The sequence below is a fragment of the Balaenoptera physalus genome, assembly GCF_965194825.1.
Source record: "Balaenoptera physalus genome assembly, chromosome: 3".
Classification (NCBI taxonomy): Eukaryota; Metazoa; Chordata; class Mammalia; order Artiodactyla; family Balaenopteridae; genus Balaenoptera; species Balaenoptera physalus.
The window spans coordinates 35,029,162-35,051,082 of NC_138890.1; the positions used below are offsets into that span (position 1 = coordinate 35,029,162).

Sequence of the window (21,921 nt, forward strand, 5' to 3'; positions counted from 1 at the left end):
TACCTCTCTTTCATCACCCCTCCTAGCACAGGCAAGCATAGAAACATAACTGCCCATTCAATGAACATAGTTAAATAATTATTTGGGATAGATGAATATTCACCTTTTGTATTTACTATGATCACATAAGCCGTAGGCTCAGTGGAGCCATGTGGTATATTCCAAACATTATTCCTTTGTTGCATAACTTCCTTTTTTTCCCTTTAATTGCTAATTGTCCTTTTTAAAATTAAAATGTATATATACACACAGATATGTAAAATATATATATACATATGTATAAATATATATAATGTATATATATATACATATGTATAAATAAATAAATATATATTTAACCATTTCTTCTACATTTATCTAAATCTCCTTTCAATCACTTCAAATGCATCAGGTATTCTATTTTTTTCATCTTGACAGTATATCCCTCAGAACCTCTCTGACCTGCTTCAATCTGTTCAGCTATACAGCTGTCAGCTGGAGATTTCTCTTCATTATCATCTTTGACAAGGGGATTCCCTTTATCTCTCACTTGTTTCCTGGATCCTATGACTTTCTTGTTTTGGGGGAGTATCTCCTCTAGTAATTTTTTTGAGAAATGGTATGTAGGATATTTTTGGAGATCTTGAATGTCTGAAAATGTCTTCAGTCTACCTATGGATGATAATTCAGTTGGGAATAAAATTCTAGGTTGGAAATAACTTTCTCTTAGAATTTTGAAGGTGTTGTCTTTTTGCTTTATGGTACTGATTTTGAGAAATCTGAAGTCCATCTTAAACATGAAGTTAATTAAGTAACCTGTTTTTGTCCCCTCTCTGGATGCTTTTAGTATCTTTTCTTTTTCCCCTAGTATTCTGAAATTTCAAAGAAATGTGCCTTGATTTTTTTCCTTTAGCTTTTTTTTTCTGAACAACTGATTGGCTCTTTCAATTTGAGGTTCAAATTTTTCAGTTCTGGAAATTTTTCTTGAATTATTTTGTTCATATATTGCTCTGTTCCATTTCTTTATTCTTCTTTCTCAATTTTCATTTCTTGACTATTGGAGCTCATGAATTTATTTTCTAATTTTAAAAAATGTTTTTTCCTCAAATTTCTGCCTTTGGGAGATTTCATCAATATTACTGTCCAACTTTTTACTGGGCCTTTCATCACTTCTGTTACTGTATTTTTTATTTCTAAGAGTTCTTTCTTGATCTTTGATTGCTCTTTTTAAAAATAGCATTCTATTCTTTTTTCATGAATGGAGTATCTTTTTTATCTCTCTGAGGATATTAATTATTTTTAAAGTGTTTAGTTCTCTGCAAAGTTTTGTTTCCTTCAACTAGCCCTTTTTCAGTTTATGTGTTTTGCTGTATATATTTTATATTTGAAATTTTCCTCAGATGTTTGGCTAAATGTGGGCTTCATTATAGGGTAATATATCTGAGCCATTTAATTGGGGGAATATGTTGTATTGGTGAGTTTAGATCTTGTTTCTTCGGCTGGTTGTGTCACCCAATGAAGAATCCTGTTTCCTGTCTTGATGATATAATTGCTTCCAGTATTCTGAAAGCTGAGCTGGGGAGGTGGCTCTACATTTTAGTGTTTCCATGAAAACTTTTGGTTTTCCTTATCCTGCCTTTCATTATGACCTATCCAGAAGCTCAATTTTACCCTTCCATAAAATGAACTTCCATTTTCTTTGTTAGGTTGGGGAGGAATCTGAAGTTTAATAGCTTTCTAAAAAGATTTTATACCTATTCTCTAATTTTTAGCCTTATTTTTACATTCACTTCTAGAAGTAATATGCACAGACAACATATGTGTCTTTTGAGGGATTTTGTAGTCGAAATCAGGTTGCATCACAGCTTTCTTACTCTTGGCTTAGGACTCAGTTTTCTTGTGTATACTATTCATGCTTCTACTCTCCAGTTTCTAGAATTTTATTACCATCCCTTTATTTTTAATCCTTCTGTGTTTATATTTTAGAAATTTTCTTTACTTTCTTTTTTATTTAATGGAAGAGGGGAAAGAAGAGGTAAATGCATGTTTTCAATTTATGGTCTTTATAGTCTTTATAGTTTTCTGATACATTTTATTAGTCAAAGTGTCACAAAATGAGTACTGCATTTGGAATAAGAACAAGTAGGTTCAAATTCTAGGTCTAGTACTGTTTAAGGGTATGACTTTAGACAGGTAACTCGTCTCAGTCTCAGTCTTCATTGGTAAAATGGGCATAATGATCTAATTTATTAGTTGGAAGACTTTGGTTGCAAGCAACAGAAACTTTGGGTAACTCAAGGAAAAGGCATTAAATGAAAGTCTACCTAGCATTCAGCAATCAAAGGGAAGGTTGAAGGATGACTTGAAACAAAGCCTCTTCTGAAGGCTAGAAAGGAAGAACTACAGGAATTTCTGGTAATAGGGACAGTCTAGTTAAGGTTACACTATCAGGGCGAATAACATCAACGATGTTTTCTTCTTCCATTTTTGCCCTAAATAGTAAAATTTCTGTCAGAAAACTTTGACAGGGTTCAGGTTATATGTTCAACTGCTTGGTGTACTAGGACAGTGCAGAATACTCCAGTCAATTTGGGTTCTAGTGGCAGACAGACACCTGGATTTATAATCTTACCCAGACTACAAACGATGGGAGACAGATAACTCCCCAAAAAGAAATAGGGTATGGTTAGGAAGGTGGAAATGAGGCAGGATATCCCCCAAATAATAAATATCTACTCTGCTTATCTCCTAAGGTGTGAGGATTTAATGGGACAATGTATGTGAATGTAATCTGTAAAGTGTTAAATGACATTAAAATTTTCTCATATTATAGCCCTGGGACAGCGAATTATAGTGCCTTCCAGTCATCAGAAAAGGTTAGGCTGAGGCAGCTGCAGGGAGTGGAAGAAGATAAGAATTTAGGTTAGAGATACAGGCAAATACCAGGCTATCTACATATACCTAGCCAGACTATTCTCTGTCAAATTAACTTGTCATAAAAAGGTATCATCCCTAGAAACATTCCTGTTCATTTGTTTACATTTTTCTCACCTATTTACCGCAAATTGATTGCAAGTTCTATTAGATCAAGGACCTTCTCTGTCTTGTTCATTTCTCTATTCTTTGTGTCAAGGACAATGCCTGGAACATTGTAAGTGTTCAGTTAATATTTTTTGAATAAATGTTGAATACTTTAATTATGACCTGATTTTGGCCCAGTGGGAAAAAAATGTCTCCCTAGGAAGGGCAGACATGGGATTTACCCCATCCTCTTTCTACCCAGCAGGGCCCAGTGATTTGTACTGACTTCATATTCACCTTGCCTTATTCCTGGTTGAATGACTGCACTGGCACTTCATTTAGATATTTACTAATTTATGTACATGTTGAGGTTCAAAGAATGCACAGAAAAATGTTTTGACTCGTCCATCCCTTTGGCTTCTTGAATCTTGTGCTTATTATGTTTAGATACTTCTTATATTTTTCCCTTGGAAATATATTAATACTCTCACTGTGTAAGCAGTGTGTTTAGGTATTATATCTCACTCAGCGTTTCCAAGATTTTTTTTTTGAGGTGTTTGCTTTTATTTTGGAGAATAATATGTAACATCCTATTGAACAGTGAATGGAACACTGAGGTAATCATCTAATGGACTTAACAAGTCAATATTACTTATACAATTTTTGATTGATTCAGTTGATAGATATTTTAACCTGTTTTGTAAAGTTCTTTACCTTGTGGCATTTTAGGAGCTATAACTTACTAAGAGCAGGATTTTCAGTATAGTACCTTTTAGAAGAATTAAGGACAAATCATTATTTGGGTTGCAGGGTCACAATCTCAAATGACAACAGAGGCCACTTGGTATAAGGAATTGGTGCTAAGCTGCTTGTCTATTATGGCCATGCATGACACCTGCCTTATAGTGTGACTGTCTCAGTCTGCTTGGGCTGCTATAACAGAATATCATAGACTGGGTGGCTAAAACAACAATTTTAGATTTGAGAAACAATAATTGTTTCTCAAAAATAAATTTGAGAAACAATTTATTTCTCACAGTTCTGGAGCCTAGAAATCCAAGATCAGGGTGCTAACATGGTCAGTTTCTTGGTGAGGGTCCTCTTCCTGTTTATGTCTTCACATGGCCTTCCTGGGTGTGTGCCCTAAGAGAGAGCTCTCATGTCTCATCCTCTTTGTATTGATATAAAGGCATTAATCCCATCATGAGGGTCCCACCTTCACAACCTAATCTAACTCTAATTACCTTATTACCATATTCTTAATTACCAAAGACCCCATATCCAAATACCATCATGTTGAGGTTATGGTTTCAACATATGAATTTTAGGGGCACACAGACATTCAGTCCATAGCAATGACATTTGCTTTATTTTATATTTAAGCTATTCAATAGGCCATCATATTAATTAAAACTTCAACACACACCTAATCAAAATTAATTTCTTCCTCAAAGAAAATAGCTTACTCACATTTCTGCCAACTGCCTAGGCACTTTGTTATACTGCCCTTTATAACAATATCTGGGCTAAACAACAAGTTATGAAGATTTTGCTCATGGGTTTCCAGAGTTTGACGCATGATTTAGGCTGAGTACACTTAAGAGGATTACATGAAAATCATTGCTGCTTTTTCCTTCTTGGGAAAAAAAAATAGATCTGAAAATTGGGTTCATTTATCCTTAGATCAGAAGATTCAGGTTCTTGCCTCAACTCTATGGCTGAATAGTTGTGTGTTCTTGAGAAACTATTCTTTTAAAATTTAACCGCAAAATTGGGATAATGCCATGCTGCTCATCCCCACAAGACAATGAGAGTCAAAGAAAATGATATAATGGAAAAACTCTATTGAAATATATAATCTGCTTTATAAAGGCAATGAGTTATTATTTAAAAGAAAGTGCAGCCGGTTACATAAAAGTAAGTGTAAAACATGTCATTGCCTCTAAGAGTTTAAGATCTAAGACAATATATAGGCAGGAAGATAAGAGCTCCCTGCAAATGCTATTGTAACTGGGAAAAATTGTGAAATCTGGACATAAAATAAGTGTCAAGATTCTGGAAATGTGCTCATTTACAGCACAGTTGTTGACATCAAGTAGAATAATGATTTCATTTAAGTTCTGATAACTGCTATTACCTGTCTTTTTTTTTTTTTGAGGATATTATTTCCTGCTCTTTCTGTTTTTCCATACTAGGCAGATAGCAAAATTTGAAAGTAGGTGTGTAACTGTGTGAATTCGTAAATGAAATGAAGCCATCAGAAAGGGATCTGCTCTTTCAAAGCCTTTCTTGGAGTTTTTCTGATGTGACCTGATCTTTTTTTTTTTTTTTTTAATTTATTTATTTATTTATTTATTTTTGGCTGTGTTGGGTCTTCGTTTCTGTGCGAGGGCTTTCTCTAGTTGCAGCAAGTGGGGGCCACTCTTCATCGCGGTGCGCGGGCCTCTGATGTGACCTGATCTTAATGTTTAGAGCTTAGTCCCAACAAGCCACCTTTGGTTTACTGGCCTCAGCAGCGTAGCCCTCATTCTGCAATTCAGTCACTCATCCTGTTGCTTCATGCTGCCATTACATCCATCTTGTTTGGCAGCTTCATTATTCTCACCCTTGAGTTTTTTGGCTCCTTTGCATACAAAAATATCTGGATGGAACTATTGCTACTTTGGTGGAGTTGTTTGGCCAGCTTTTCCTCAAACCTAGTGAAATATTAAAGAAACAAGTAAAAGGGGGTCTTCGGTTTAAGGATTTCTTTTCAGTGGCCTCTGGTGCCCAGTTCAGTTCAGAGTGTTAGCCATGATGGATAGCTTGTGAGCGTGTTTATTGCTGTCTTTTTAGCAGGATAGTGCACATTTATCTATGCACTTACAGGGGCGGTGTCTGTCCAGGTACCCAATATTTGATCTCCTTTAAGATGGCCTAACTATTTTGGGGGGAGGAATGGCCCATCCTCTCATAACTTTCTAGATATATAGGACTGCCGTCAGTTTGATGATAATAATGCTGCTGGTGTGTGTGTGTGTGTGTGTGTGTGTGTGTGTGTGTGTGTGTGTGTGTGTATTTGTGTAACCTTTGCAGGAGTACCCCTTAACAGAGGAACAAATATGAGACACCTGTAAGCCTCCCTTCCCTAATATGTGCATCTAGCTTCAGATCCTCCATAGAGCTGAGATTGGCAGTTGTTCTTCAGCAGGACTGGGTAATACTCAGTATAACTCCTGATCATTTTGAGTTTCCTTTCAAAGCATAGCTTTGGCCATCTGTATGTCTTCTTTGGAAAAATGTCTATTTGGGTCCTTTGCCCATTTTAAAATCAGATTGTTTGTTTTTTTGATATTGAGTTGTATGAATTTTTAAAATATATTTTGGATATTAACCCCTTATTGGACATGTGATTTACAAATATCTTTCTCCATCCAGTAGGTTGCCTTTTCATTTTGTTGATGGTTTCCTTCACTGTGCAAGAGCTTTTTAGTTTGATGTAGTCCCATTTGTTTATTTTTGCTTTTGTTCCCTTTGCCTTTTGAAACAGATCCAAAAAAAAAAAATTGTTAATACTGATGTCAAAGAGAGTACTCCCTATGTTTCTTTCCAGGAATTTTATAGTTTCAGGTCTTACATTTAAGTCTTTAATTTATTTTGAGTTTATTTTTATACGTGGTATAAGAAAGTGGTCTAGTTTCATTCTTTTGCATGTAGCTGTCCAGTTTTCCCAACACCATTTACTGAAGAGGCTGTCTTTTCCCTATTGTATATTCTTGCCTCCTTTGTCATAGATTAATATCACTAATCATTAGGGAAATGAAAATCCAAACTACAATGAGATATCACCTCACACCTGTCAGAAGGGGTGTTGTCTAAAAGACAAGTAATAAGTGTTGTTGAGGATGTAGATAAAAGGGAACCCTTGTACACCATTGGTTGGAATATAAATTGGTGCAGTCACTGTGGAAAAAAGTATGGAGGTTCTTCAGAAAATTAAAACTAGAACTACCATATGATCTAGCAATTCCACTTCTGGGTATTTATCTGAAAACAATGAAAACACTAATTTGAGAAGATATATGCACCCCAAGGTTGGTTGCAGCATTATTTACAATCGTAAAGGTGTGGAAGCAACCTGAGTGTCTGTCTGTAGATGAATGGATAAAGAAATGTGGCATGTATATATAATGGAATATTACTCAGACATAAAAAAAATGAAATCTTGCCATTTATGACAACATGGGTGGGCCTAGAGGATATTATGCTAAATGAAATAAGTCAGACAGAGAAAGACAAAAACCATATGATTTTACTTATTTGTGGACTCTAAAAGAATAAAACAAATGAACGAATATAACATAACAGAAACAGATTCATAGATACAGGAAGCAAACTAGTGGTTGCCAGAGAGGAGGGAGGTGGGAAGGATGGGCTAAATAGGGGAAGGGGATTAAGAATTACAAACTTTCGGTTAAAAAATAAATCATGAGAATGTAATGTACAGCATAGAGAATAGAGTCAATAATATTGTAATAACTTTGTACAGTGACAGATGGTAACTAGACTCACCATGGTGAGCCTTTCGTAATGTATAAAAATATTGAATCACTATGTTGTATACCTGAAACTAATATAATACTGTAAGTCAATTATAGTTATATACATACATATATGTATATACACATATATATGTATATAAGAGAAAAGCATAGCTTTGGAATCTTGGGTTCAAAACTGAGTGCCTCTTGCAGCTGTGACATGTTACACATGTTACTTAACCTCTCTGAGCCTTTGCTTCTGCACCTATAAAGTGGGGACTTAAACTTCTCATAGATTTGTTGTAAGGTTTAAATGTATAATGTGTAAAAAGCCCAATATAGTACCTGACATTAGAAGGTGTTCAGTAAATAATAGAGATCTATCTCTTTGTCAATCATTTTTTTCCCACCTCGAGTTCATTTGTTGTGATGGCATGAGATACATCTTCATATTCTTCATTGGTCAATATTTTACTTTAGAGGATTTTGTAACTTCAGTTTCTTGAGAAGCTTTACATTTTATGCATCTTAGCTATGCATCTTGGAGAATGTCGAAATTGCTCTGATTAGTAAATAAATAAAAAGCTAAACTAAACCAGCCAAACTCCTAGTTCTTTTAATAAATCTCTTTCAATAAGACTTTGTAGATTTTAAGAGTTACCTGAGGATAAAATATTAATTTGTTTTTAATTCAGTGCACTGCAATGAAGTATGCTGATACTGTTAAACTCAACTTTCCTCTGACTTGGGGGTGAAACTAAATCACTACATACTGAGGCCACATACCACAGCAACACATATGCTGAAGGGCTTTGCAAACACTACAAATTAGGATAAACTTTTATATAACCAATTGGAACAATGCTAGATATTTAATGTGCATTAGAACATCATCAGTGAGTGATATTAAGTTCAGAGTTTGTTTTGATTTGAATTGTTTAAGGCACTCAGCACAATAAAATAATTTATCTTCTGTGGCTTTCTGGGGATGGGCTCCATGATTTGAAAATTATTGTACAAAAGGAGAGAAAAAGAAGGATTTGGTAGTAAGATAGTTGTATTTCAGAGGTCCATTTTACATACTATTTAAAATTGTGTAGGCAACAGTGAAAGAGTTTTAAACTATTAAAATGCTGGCATTAGTAGAGTTTCTGTGATATCCCTTCTTTTTTTGCTCACAGTGTTGAGTAGATAATGAATGCGATCTTATCAGTATTCCTATCAAACACTTTTGTTATCTTTCCATCACTGAGTGCAGGAGTGAAAAACTCACATGACTTCCAGGCTCTGGCAGGAAACAAAACAAGTGACATGCACTGGGCAGGGTCCGTGGCCCACTGGATCACACGTGGCTCTAAGAGGGCCACGTGATCACCTCACCTCTGAGATTATCACCACATCTGAGTTTTCAAGAAAGAATAAAAATATGGAATTTTATGTAAAAATGATTATGTAATCTATAGGAAATTTTAAAATGCCCTTTTGGGGAGCAAATTTGAGCTGCTTGGGCACATAGTTTGTCTGACCCTTTACTTATGCATAAAAAGCCATACCCAATCTGGGTTTAACATTCTGTCTCATTGCTCTCCTTGCTCCTACCCCTACCACCCACTGCCCTCACCTCTCCCGCACACAGAGCACTTGCACTCCAGTTATGTCAAATTGTTATCTTTCCCAGAGCACTTCAATCATTTTCTTACCTCCTGCTCTTCCATTGGCATGCATGCTCTCTCCTTGACTCCCCGCTTCCACACACCAGCTTCATGAAATTTCTATATCCTCCTCCAAGTATCACCAGGTGACAAGTCTTCTGAGCTTTCTGTGAGCAGCTGATCCCAGGACTGAGGTGAGTTCATTGCTCACCAATCTGAACTTCCACATTACATTGTATTATAATTACTTGTTTGCATGTCAATCTCACTACTACTCCACCATCTCTGTTCACTCAGCTGTGGTAGGGAGCACAGTGACCATAGACAAAGTGTACCTGGTTGGGTTTGGTAACCAGGGAGGCTTCTGATGTGTCACCAGGACACAATTGCCACTATTTCTCCTTGGGAGAAGGTCACCTCATGGGGACGTGAGCTGGGTTCGCAGGCTGCCCACCTGGACTGCTGGGCAGAGTGGACATTTGGAATTTCTGAGTCAGGCTAGATGGGACACATTATCCATAGTTCCTTGTTTTTCCTCAGGCTGGTTTCATAATCTTAGCTCAATCCAAGCCTGGGTCATCCTCTCTGCCTCGTTCCAGTCTCCCAGGTTTGGCACTCACATAGAGAAGCTTGATCAGGGAGGCAGGGGAGGGGGAGACCTTTCACGTTATAACTTCGATTAATAACTTGAGCCGCAGAGCTTTTATTTTCCACGTTCTCATTCTGCACTCACCTTGCTGCTCATCATGGTTGCTCCAGCAGTCAGATTTTAAAGGTTTCTCATTCTAACCACCGTGGGAGATCTCACAGGGGCAGGAGCTGTATCTCATTAACCTTTGTATCCTCAGTGCCTAACAAACAGAAGGAGCTGAAATACTTGTTAAATGAGCAGTCTTGAGGGAAGAACGGATAAAAAGAGGGTATCGGATCTTGTTTTTTATTTATAGCTAACATTTTGTGACCCACGTTGCCAAATGTACATGGGCTCCTTGACCACTCTCACATTTACTGAACAAATAAAGAGAAGACTAACAGGACACCCCATTTGCACTTTCTCCACATTTTAGGCAGATGGAGCAAACAGTACTTGCTGTGGTTTTATTTCATTTTCGCTCAATCCTCATTGAACTTGGACTTTACCCAGTGTTTACTCAGCTCAGTCAGGGATCTCGTCATGATCGATGGCTGCTCTCACCACAGTTTTCTTGCCTCATACTTAAAGATTATAGGTTATAAAAGAAGATTTAATTTTGAGGCCAGAAATTCATTTTGAGTAAGTGTGAAACTGGCTGAACATACTGTGATTTTTTTTCTAGCTTTGTCTAATGATACTTAAAAATAAGATAATATATCAAAATGATAAGCTAATAAAAATAACCATCATTTATTGAACATTTAATATATGCCATAGTCTGTACCAACACTTTAAAAAATGGTATATTTAGTCTGCAACTTTTCTGTGAGTTATAGATGAGACCCTAATGCTCAAAGATGCTAAGTAAATCACCCCAGGTGTGATTTACTAGTAAATGTTCATCTGGCTTTAAAGCCTGAACTCTTTCTATGATACCAAAGTCTGAGCCTGCAGTTATACTTCATTGTCCTCAGAATTCAAAATCCTCACTGAGTCATTCTAATAGTTCCAAAGTTCTCTAAATTAGGAGTAGTTTGAGGATTACTGCCTCCTCAGAGATAAAGGGATGAATGCAAGGCCTGCTCCCAGGAAATACACTCTCTGAAAGTCATTCATTTTATACTTTAATGTCTGTTTTGGTCTCTGTTATTTTATATCCACCGTATGGCCAAATAAAAAGTAAACCTTTTGCTTATTCCATCTACTAATTCTGCTTCTCTTGGTGATCATTATACTAAAATCAGCAATCAATTGATTTCAGTTTATAACCAGCACATTACATGCCCTTGGAATCTAGGATAAGATTGGTGTTGGGAAGTTTTGGAGAGATTGCTGATAGAATGTTTACTTCAGTATTGAGTACAGAGAGAGGCAGTACGGAGCTTGCTTAAGAACATGGGATTTGATAACAAACAGAAATACAAAGTACCTTCCCAGACATAAGGACTTAGGTATATGTGTGAAAAACAGATGAATGAATATAAAGTGTATCTTCTGCATTGGGTATTTTGCATGGATAGTTGATTTTTTATTTAATTGTTTACATTTTAAAATCTATACTTTTAATAGTATAGGATATTTACTTAAGGTTATTTTTCAATTATGACATCATAGCTTCTATTTGTTTCTAGCTAAGTATGAACACCTCTTTGCATATTTTGTGTATATTTTAGAATGAATGGGTATTCAAAATTAAGAGATTGCTTTAATGCTTGAAGTTACTAGGATATCTATGCTCAGCCCAATTTCAATTTGTTGAATGTTAAACAAGGCAAAATTAAAACCTACCTGATATGTTTCATATTTAGATATTATATAAATTTTTAATTGAATGTGTGGATTTATTTTGAACTTTAACATTACTGGAGGTGAATTAAAGAAACTAATCTACAAATTGGCGAAAAGAAAAACATAAAACAAAAACAAACAAAGAAACAAACATGGGATCTGAAATTTCTATTAGGAATGTTTACAAGTTGAAGTAGTGAAACTCTTGCCTAACAGTGACTTGAATAAGTAGAGGTTTATTTTCTCTTTCATGATGAGAAATCTGGAGGTAGAGGCTCCTGGGATTGGTTTAGTGGTTCAGTATTAACAGGGTTGGCATCTCTGTAATCCTCTAGGCCTTTTCCATGTGGTGACAAGATGGCTGCCACAGCTCTAGGTGTCAAATCTGCATTCAAGGCAGGAAGAAAGGGGGAAAAGTCATGTCATTCATGACTGTCTCTTTTGATTAAGAAAACAAAAGTTTTCCCAGGAATCTCCTGAACCAACTTCTGCTTATATATACTTGGACAGAACATTATCTCATGGCCATCTCTTACTACAAGGAAAACTGAATATTTCACTTTTCTAGCCACAGTAGTAGAAGGTAGTATGAGAGAAGGGAGAGAGAAATGGCTCTGCCAACTACTTGTATTTGCCATTGAATCATATGGTGGTTGTAGCATTAAATTAAATGTATGGAAAGCACTTAGCAGAGAGTCTGACTTAGAGTAAGAAGATATAGCAGTTTTTATCATTCTCAGTAACGTGTTTTATCATTATAAATAAGTTGCCATTAGCTTGGCAATCTTACATCTCTTTGTTTATATCCTACACTCTCATCACATGCTATAAACCCACTAGAAATAGAGTATCTTACCTTTATTTTAAAACTTTAAAACCTATAACTTTCTCACATTAAATTTCCACACCTATGCCTTTATTTGGGTTGATGGATTTATGATAAAAACAAATCATTTCTGTTTTCTGATTCTGTATTCTCTATTCCCACAGAAATATGGAGGAAAAATAGTTATTTGAAGACAATCAAATTGCTCAAAACTTTCTGTGCCCAACAACTTCATTTGATTTGTGATAAAAGAACAAACCAAGATTCTGAGAGGCTGAGCAAAAAGCAAATGGCCTCGCCTCTTCAATGGCCCAGATTTCCTTTCTGTAAAGAAAAATCGATGATTTCCAATCCCTCAGTGCAAAGACGTATGATAAGCATATCATACTAATGTTGGGACAGTACTGTCCTTAGGAAAGGTATGGAAAACTTGTCAAGGAGTGGAGGGTCCCTTTAAAATGACCTGAACTTTGACTGATAACGACAAGAAATAAATAGATTGGTTCTAGTTGTCATTAAGCTGACCTTTATTTAAAACTCAAAAAGAGAAAAAAATGTAGCAGCAAGGAATTGCATATACTCCAAGTTTTTTGTTTTTTGTTTTTGATTTATTTCCTCAAAGACCTTTAGGATATTTTTTTCTCTGATTAAGACTAATCTCTTTTAGAAGTGTCCCTTCAAGTCTTAAGACTTCTTTTAGGTAGAAGGCATATTGGAAAACTGCAAAAATTTGACCTGGAAGTTGAATAGTAATTTTAGATAACTGGTATACTGCACTGGAAATGCAAGTAATGGTAATAACAGAGAGACATTTCAGTACGTAATGAGGCATTTAATTTCAATTTATTGAGGGAAAGAGACAAATGGAGAAAATTACTGTGTTTAGCAAATCAACAGATTCAGGCAAAAAGGTGGATTTATAAGTTCTCAGAAAGATTTTCAGACTGTAACAAGGTTTATCAATAATCTATTGCCATAATAACACTGTGTAATAAATCACCTCAAAACAAAGATGTTTAAAACACACATTTATTATTTCTCATAAGTCTGTGGGTTGGCTACTGGTTTTATTGATAGAGGCTGGGTTGATCTGAGGTGGGCTGGCTCATGCATCTCTGGTCAGCTGGCAGGTAAGCAGAGGGCTGTCTTAACTAGGATGACTTTAGCTTGGACAGTTTGGGTTTAGTCCATATGTCTCTCATATCTCTTCATCAGACTAGCCTAGGAATGTTCATCTGGTAGTTGTAAGGGTCCAAGAGTAAGCCAGCCCAGTCACACCAGAGAACAGCAGAAACGTACATGTCCTCAAGTCTCTGCTTGCAGCATGTGGGCTAGTATCCCACTGGCTAAAATAAGTTAGTTGGCCACAGCGGGAGACAGAGTGGGAGAGGACCACACAGTTAAGGGCCACAGTGTAGGGAGGCATTATTTGGGACCGTTAATGTAACCAGTCTACCATACTAGGCTTGGTTTTGTTTTGTTTGGGGAGTGTAACAAGAACAATCTCTGTTCTCTGAGTACTTCAGGTAACTTTGGTTGTATTGTTACTAATTGGCTGCAGAATTATCAAACTAGCTTATGTGTAAACTGGTTTGCTTGTATCTTGGGATGGTAATTATGATATTTTCAGACCTGCTACCAATTTTCTTTTTATTGTTTTGAGAACTTTTATGAATATTGCAATTAATTGACCACATCTCCGCAATATAAGCCTTTATGTTACTTCCCAACAGATCAAGACTCCTATTTCTCTCATATAGCACTTATTATCCTTGATTAAAGGAAAGCTCTATCCATGAGATAAAAAAAATTCTTTCAAGTATTTCTAGAACTAAATTAGGCTAGACAAGAGGAGAAAAAGTTTCAACTAATTGGGATGAATTCCATATTGCTGTAATGTGCCACTATGATACTCGCCAAATAGTCCTAGACGTAGGATGATGTGTATATTGCTTTGAGCCATTGGAAAACTTTGCCCTGTAAGCACTCAGAGATGTGACTTTGTCATAATTGCTTAAATATCTGTTTGTAGTTACAAAAAGTCACCGTCACTATTAGAAAAAGTCACCTTATTGCCTTAAACTTTCTCTAACTCTGAAAAATTGTTTTATATAGACAGATGCTGACTCTGGCAAACACAGAATCTCTCATTTTGCAGCTGAAGAAATGGGTGGGGTGTTTTCCTAAGGCAACTTGAGTTTCCAAGGCATATGTCGAAAATTGCATATGCCTCTGACCCACACTTAATTATTACTAACTTATTCTAACCTTGCCACTATAAAGTGGAAAAGCCCAGACCAAAGTTTCAACATAAAAAATTCAACTTAAATGCATAAGGGAATAAAAGTGAAGAACCACAGCAACTGTTTTCTAAGATGTAAAGAAAATGCAGATGAGCACTGTTTGTGAGCTTATGAAAGAAGATAAAGCAGCCATCTGTTAAAATAACTCAAAAGCAAAAATCTGGTTCGTTATTGACTGGTCTTAGTAAGCTTGAATGTTGTTAGTTCACCCGCAAAGAGTTTCAATCTGAAGTCGACTCTTCATTATTTTTCAATCAGCATTCCATGATCAGTGTCAGATCACCATAGACCATGCACAGCAGCAGATGGACCAGATGCTGAACATTAAATTAGCAAAATAACAAGGCAAAATTCTCCTTGCAAGCTTTGATTCCCTCTTGCCTTCCTCCTACACATAAAACTTGGAGACAAAAAAGAGAGAGAGAAGGATTGGGGCAAACTGCAGTTATATGGCACTGGGTCCTTGTTAATGTATTTAACCTTGTTTTGCTTATGTACTGACTTCTGTTCTAGCATGGTATGTGGTCAATAGCTGGTAGTAGATGTCTCTGTCACTTCTCTAAAGGTTATTTATACTTTCTCAAGACGAGATCACTTGACAAATAACTCAATTCATAACTCAGATGATGCTGCTTCTATTTAAAAGAGATTTTTCTGGATTCTCTCTTTTCTATTCTACCTTCTCCACAATATACATATCTGTCTCTTTTCAAAATGGCTGTTGACCTAGTTACAGACATGGTCAGGAAAGAAAGTTGTTAGTCTTTTTTTAAAAAATTTATTTATTTATTTATTTATTTTTGGCTGCGTTGGGTCTTCGTTGCTGCACACGGGCTTTTCTCTAGTTGCGGTGAACGAGAGCTACTCTTCATTGTGGTGTGCTGGCTTCTCATTGCAGTGGCTTCTCTTGTTGTGGAGCACGGGCTCCAGGCATGCGGGCTTCAGCAGCTGTAGCATGCAGGCTCAGTAGTTGTGGCGCACGGACTTACTTGCCTTGCGGCATGTGGGATCTTCCCAGACCAGGGCTCGAACCAGTGTCCCCTGCATTGGCAGGCAGATTCTTAACCACTGCACCACCAGGGAAGCCCAGAAAGTTGTTAGTCTTTTATGAGTGGCAAATAGCTTATGTGTGCAGATACTGAGAAGTCAAGTCTTTCATTCCAACTCAGCCATCCTACCCTCAGAAGCTAATCAACCTAATCCTTATACTAAATGGTTGAAGTTCAGCTACTTTCCCATTGTTAATGAGTATACTCTGTTGAAAATAACAAAAAAGGGGCAGAAATATACATTTTACGATTCCCAGAGCAGTTATAGCTTGTCCTAAAGAAAACAAGTCTTCTACACGTTCCTAGATCACTTAGCAGCAGGTGGACCCCAAGTTAGTTAAAATTCTATCTTGACAAATCTCACATAAATTACAGCAATCAAAAGCCAACTTTTCTCAAGAAAGATTGCTGTGCATTTATAGGCACTGCATTATTTATTATTTATGGCAAATTATAAGAAAAGTTGTAGTTGCATTGGTGGTTGCAGTTGAAGTAAATTTTATTGCTGCATTTTGAAACATAAACAAAAACAATTAAATATTTAAAATAATAATAACACCATTGAACATATGTTTTTACTGTTACATTAAGTGCAAAACAGATTATTTATAGTATTGTTACTGAGAATACATGTTACTATTGTAACTAAAATTTGATTAGTATCTTAAAAATGGAATACACACCACTACTGTAAAGTGGCCATGGAGATAAGACTGAGTTTATAGCACTCTTTAAAAAAATGCTAGGGTTGTTTCCCGTGCTACTGATGGCAACATGACAGGTGGAAACTCTAGAAGATAAAACTTTCTAAAGTATAAAATATGAGACTATTTAAGAAGGCAATAAAGTATTTAATCTTTTTGAGCAGTCTAGATGAAGCCATAGCCTGAAGACATCTGTATTTGGAGCGCTGCTTGTGTTACATTAAGATGTGCTAGGTTCCCCACACAGGGGCTCTGTGGCTTGTGGGAGGTCCCCCCAATGCTGGAGCAAGAAGGATCTGCTTAACTGTTGGCTTGTAAGAAAAGTGCATGGGTTCAGTTTCATGATTATAATGGATAACTTTTTGCTATGGAAATAAAAATATGAAAATATGAATGTAATTGGCAGGAGTGTTATCATGCTTTTCTAAACAAAATTCTGAAAGCAGTATTGAATGAATTTCTTTGAAGTCAGTGACATTCACAAAGACAACTTTATGAACTCCAAGTATTCTCTGATGATGTCTTCATTCTCTAGAACAGAGGGCAGCAAACTATAGCCCACAGGTCAAATCTGGCTCATTGCCTGTTTTTGTTTTGTTTTGTTTTATTAGAGCAGTTTTAGGTTCACAGAAAAATTGAACAGAAAGTAGAGAGTTCCCAACAGAAAGTGTGCTCTCACCCCACTCACAGTTTCCCCTATTATTAACATCTTGCATTAGTGTGGTACATTTGTTAAAATTGAGTAACCAATATTGATACATTTGTATTTACTAAAGTCCATAGTTTACATTAGGGTTTACTCTTCACATTGTACATTCTATGAGTTTTGCCAAATGCATAATGTCATGTATCCACCATTACCTATCATAGAGAAGAGTTAGTTCCACTGCCCTAAAAATCCCCTGTGAGTATTCTAATGAACAAAACACATAAATTTTCAACTCCTTTGAGTAAATTCCAAGGAGCATCATTGCTAGAACGTGTGGCAAGAGTATGTTTCCTTTTGTAAGAAACCACCAAACTATCTTCCAAAGTGGCTACCATTTTGCATTCCCACCAACAATGAATGGGAGTTCTTATTGCTTCACATCCTTGCCAGAAGTTGGTGTTGCCAGTGTGTTGGATTTTGGCCATTCTAATAGGTGTTGGTAGTTACCTGTTTTCATTAATAAAATTGTATTGGAACATAGATGTGCTTGTTCCTTTACCTGTGGTCTGTGGCTGCTTTCATGCTACATTGGCAGAGTTCAGTAGTTGCGACAGACACCATATGGCTCACAAAGCCTAAAGTATTAACTGTCTGGCTTTTTATGGAAAAAGTTTGTGGAGACTTGCTTTAGAATATTTTTTTTCAGCGCATTCCCTGATGACTGTTTTAGAATTTATACAGGTCCATCCTACAAAGAACTTGGCAAAAATGAGACTTTTGTGTTCCTCTCTTTGTTGAACAAAACACCTTTTGGGGCTTCCCTGGTGGCGCAGTGGTTGAGAATCTGCCTGCTAATGCAGGGGACGCGGGTTCGAGCCCTGGTCTGGGAAGATCCCACATGCCGCGGAGCGGCTAGGCCCGTGCGCCACAACTACTGAGCCTGCGCATCTGGAGCCTGTGCTCCGCGACAAGAGAGGCCGCGATAATGAGAGGCCCGTGCACCGCAATGAAGAGTGGCCCCCACTTGCCACAACTAGAGAAAACCGTCGCACAGAAACGAAGACCCAACACAGCCATAAATAAATAAATAAATAAAAACACCTTTTGGCGGACATTATATAAACAGAGGTTGCCCTAGACCAATAAACTGTCATCACAAACTGCATAACTACAAATAGAATAATCTTGAAACCATAGATGACCTTCGTAGGATGCATGTATATGAAAGTGTATGTATATATGTGTACATATGTGTAAGTATTTACTAATTAAGAATAGTTTTCATGATTGAAAAATCCCACTTGTGGTCAGGTTTGCTTCTCCTTCCCAACCTTCTTATTATACTTGGCAATAAAACGGAACACACTACTTATACACACCATGACGTGGATTATCTTGAAAGATGCCAGGTAGAAAAGAATGCATGGTTTTCATATGTGCTTAGTATCAATATTAATATAATTATCGCAAAAGATAGAAATTGGTTGCTTGCAAAAGAATGTGGCTTGGAATGAATTTGAAGATGTAAGTTACCATGGCGTGGAGAGAAAAACTAGTTTCTTCTCATGGATTCAATGGGAGCTATCTATTGGTCACAGTGTCTCCTGGAGCAGTGTTTTCCAAATCTGGTTGCTACAGATTTCCAAACCTGACTCCATTCCGCCTGGTTTATAATCTGAATTATGGGTCACCCAAGGTGACTCTGATAGAGTTGTCAGAGACTCCACAAAATAAGACCCTTATTTTTTAACTCTACCAAGTATCTAAGAAATGATTTACAAATTGAGAACCAGTGTTCTTCATGCAAGTGATGCTTGGGGAAGTTAGTCTATTTTGATTGGTAATTTGTCCAACATCATTAAATGAAATTTCTTTTGATGATGTGTGCATGCCTAATCTCCTTCAGAAATATTTTATCATTTGAAATAGGAATGTGGAATTCCAAATCACCCTAAACACGATTTTGCTAACGAAGTAGCCAAAATTCTGATTCACCTCTCATCCCATGTCACTCAGCCATCTGTCGTAGTTTTCTGATTACATGGCCACAGGCTGGGCACAGAGATAATGCCTTTACAAACTGTCACTGCCGCGAAAATTGTCAACAACTGCGTGAGGTTGAACAGCTGAGTCAGTATAGCCATCTTTGTTTAGCAAAGCACTGCACCCTGTATGTTCACAGTGCTTTTATCTTTCAAGTTGAAACATCCAATTCATCCTAAAGCATTCATTCTGTAATTTCTGGTCAGAAACCTATAAACCTATGAAAGTGATGTGCTGAGAAGAGAATGGCAGATCTGCCCTCTGGGGTGGTCAAATGGTTTTCTGGGGCTGACTCCATCACTATCTAGTATTAAATTAATTAAACAACAAGCCCCTTAGACTGAGGAGGCGCTAATGCTGTGGCCTACATGAGCAAACCAAAATCTAAGCCTGCAAATGCTTTAGGGTTCCAAAATCAATACACTAAGGACAACCAATCACAAAGAGCCAACTAGGCTTTAAGCTATAGCCAAGTTATGCTTTCCTTTCTCTGCCTCTGCACTTTCTCTAGACACATCTCCCCCCATTCTTCTCGGCAGAGCCCTCTTAACCACTGAAGGTTTGGCACTGCCTGGTTCCAATTGATTTTTGCTCAAATAAACTTAAAAATTTTAATATGACTCAGTTTATCTCAACACGATATATAGTAAAAAAAAAAAAAGTCATAAATTTTCTCTCTTGGCTTCTTCCTCTTTAAAATCTGAATAATTCTTTTGATGTCACATTATTACGGATTAATTACGAGCATGTGAGTAAAAGCACGCTAAAGGGAGAGACACATCCATCTCTCTTCAACCCACCTTTTCACCTCGCTCGTCTGGTTTGGCATATCTTGCCTGGAGTGTTATGGAAGATTCCCCACTGCTCTTCCACTCTGCAGTCTAGCCTCCCTCCAGTTCACTGTGGATTTTTCTTTTGTTATTCTTCCTAAACAACGTGTGTTGTCTACTTTTGAAGCTTCCTAGTTTCTGACAGGGCAGTGTTTACAATCATTTATTTAGCATTTAAAACCCCTTACAACTGGGTCCAATGTGAACCTTCTTCAGTCAATCTGAAAGTATGGCTGCTCCTCTGTGCAAAGTAATTTTTACTCTGTACGTGCTATTTCATCTGCCTGGAATGCATTTCTTACCCACCATTTCTACTTGCCTAGAATGCATTTTTTTTTTTTTTTTTTACACATCATTTCCATTATAGACTCTCTATTGCTTTTTTTTTTTTTTAAACATCTTTATTGGAGTATAATTGCTTTACAATGGTGTGTTAGTTTCTGCTTTACAACAAAGTGAATCAGTTATACATATACATATGTTCCCATATCTCTTCCCTCTTGTGTCTCCCTCCCTTCCACCCTCCCTATCCCACCCCTCTGGACGGTCACAAAGCACCGAGCTGATCTCCCTGTGCTATGTGGCTGCTTCCCACTAGCTAGCTATTTTACATTTGGTAGTGTATATATGTCCATGCCACTCTCTCACCCTGTCACATCTTACCCTTCCCCCTCCCCATATCCTCAAATCCATTCTCTAGTAGTTCTGTGTCTTTATTCCCGTCTTGCCACTAGGTTCTTCATGACCTTTTTTTTTTTTTCTTTCCTTAGGTTCCATATATATGTGTTAGCATACTGTATTTGTTTTTCTCTTTCTGACTTACTTCACTCTGTATGACAGACTCTAACTCCATCCACCTCACTACAAATACCTCCATTTCATTTCTTTTTATGGCTGAGTAATATTCCATTGTATATATGTGCCACATCTTCTTTATCCATTCATCCGATGATAGACACATAGGTTGCTTCCATGTCCTGGCTATTGTAAATAGAGCTGCAATGAACATTTTGGTACATGACTCTTTTTGAATTATGGTTTTCTCAGGGTATATGCCCAGTAGTGGGATTGCTGGGTCATATGGTAGTTCTATTTTTAGTTTTTTAAGGAACCTCCATACTGTTCTCCATAGTGGCTGTATCAATTTACATTCCCACCAACAGTGCAAGAGTGTTCCCTTTTCTCCACACCTTCTCCAGCATTTATTGTTTCTAGATTTTTTGATGATGGCCATTCTGACCGGTGTGAGATGATATCTCATTGTAGTTTTGATTTGCATTTCTCTAATGATTAATGATGTTGAGCATTCTTTCATGTGTCTGTTGGCAATCTGTATATCTTCTTTGCAGAAATGTCTATTTAGGTCTTTGCCCATTTTTGGATTGGGTTGTTTGTTTTTTTGTTATTGAGCTGCATGAGCTGCTTGTAAATCTTGGAGATTAATCCTTTGTCAGTTGCTTCATTTACAAATATTTTCTCCCATTCTGAGGGTTGTCTTTTGGTCTTGTTTATGGTTTCCTTTGCTGTGCAAAAGCTTTTAAGTTTCATTAGGTCCCATTTGTTTATTTGTGTTTTTATTTCCATTTCTCTAGGAGTTGGGTCAAAAAGGATCTTGCTGTGATTTATGTCATAGAGTGTTCTGCCTATGTTTTCCTCTAAGAGTTTGATAGTGTCTGGCCTTACATTTAGGTCTTTAATCCATTTTGAGTTTATTTTTGTGCATGGTGTTAGGGAGTGTTCTAATTTCATACTTTTACATGTACCTGTCCAGTTTTCCCAGCACCACTTATTGAAGAGGCTGTCTTTTCTCCACTGTATATGCTTGCCCACTTTATCAAAGATAAGGTGACCATATGTGCGTGGGTTTATCTCTGGGCTTTCTATCCTGTTCCATTGAACTATGTTTCTGTTTTTGTGCCAGTA

The 21,921-nt window shown here is 36.9% G+C and overlaps 2 long non-coding RNA genes across 2 annotated transcripts in view; one reads left to right on the plus strand and one right to left on the minus strand.

The window, feature by feature from the left end:
• The window catches only part of LOC309658247, a 537,688-nt gene that overhangs the window by 288,538 nt on the left and 227,229 nt on the right, over positions 1-21,921 (plus strand). The gene's annotated exons all lie outside the window — the stretch shown is intronic.
• Positions 5,317-21,817, minus strand: LOC309658264. The gene is made up of 2 exons (XR_014262156.1): positions 9,221-21,817; positions 5,317-8,920 (listed from the first exon to the last, which is right to left on the minus strand). It is a non-coding gene; the product is annotated as an uncharacterized lncRNA (long non-coding RNA).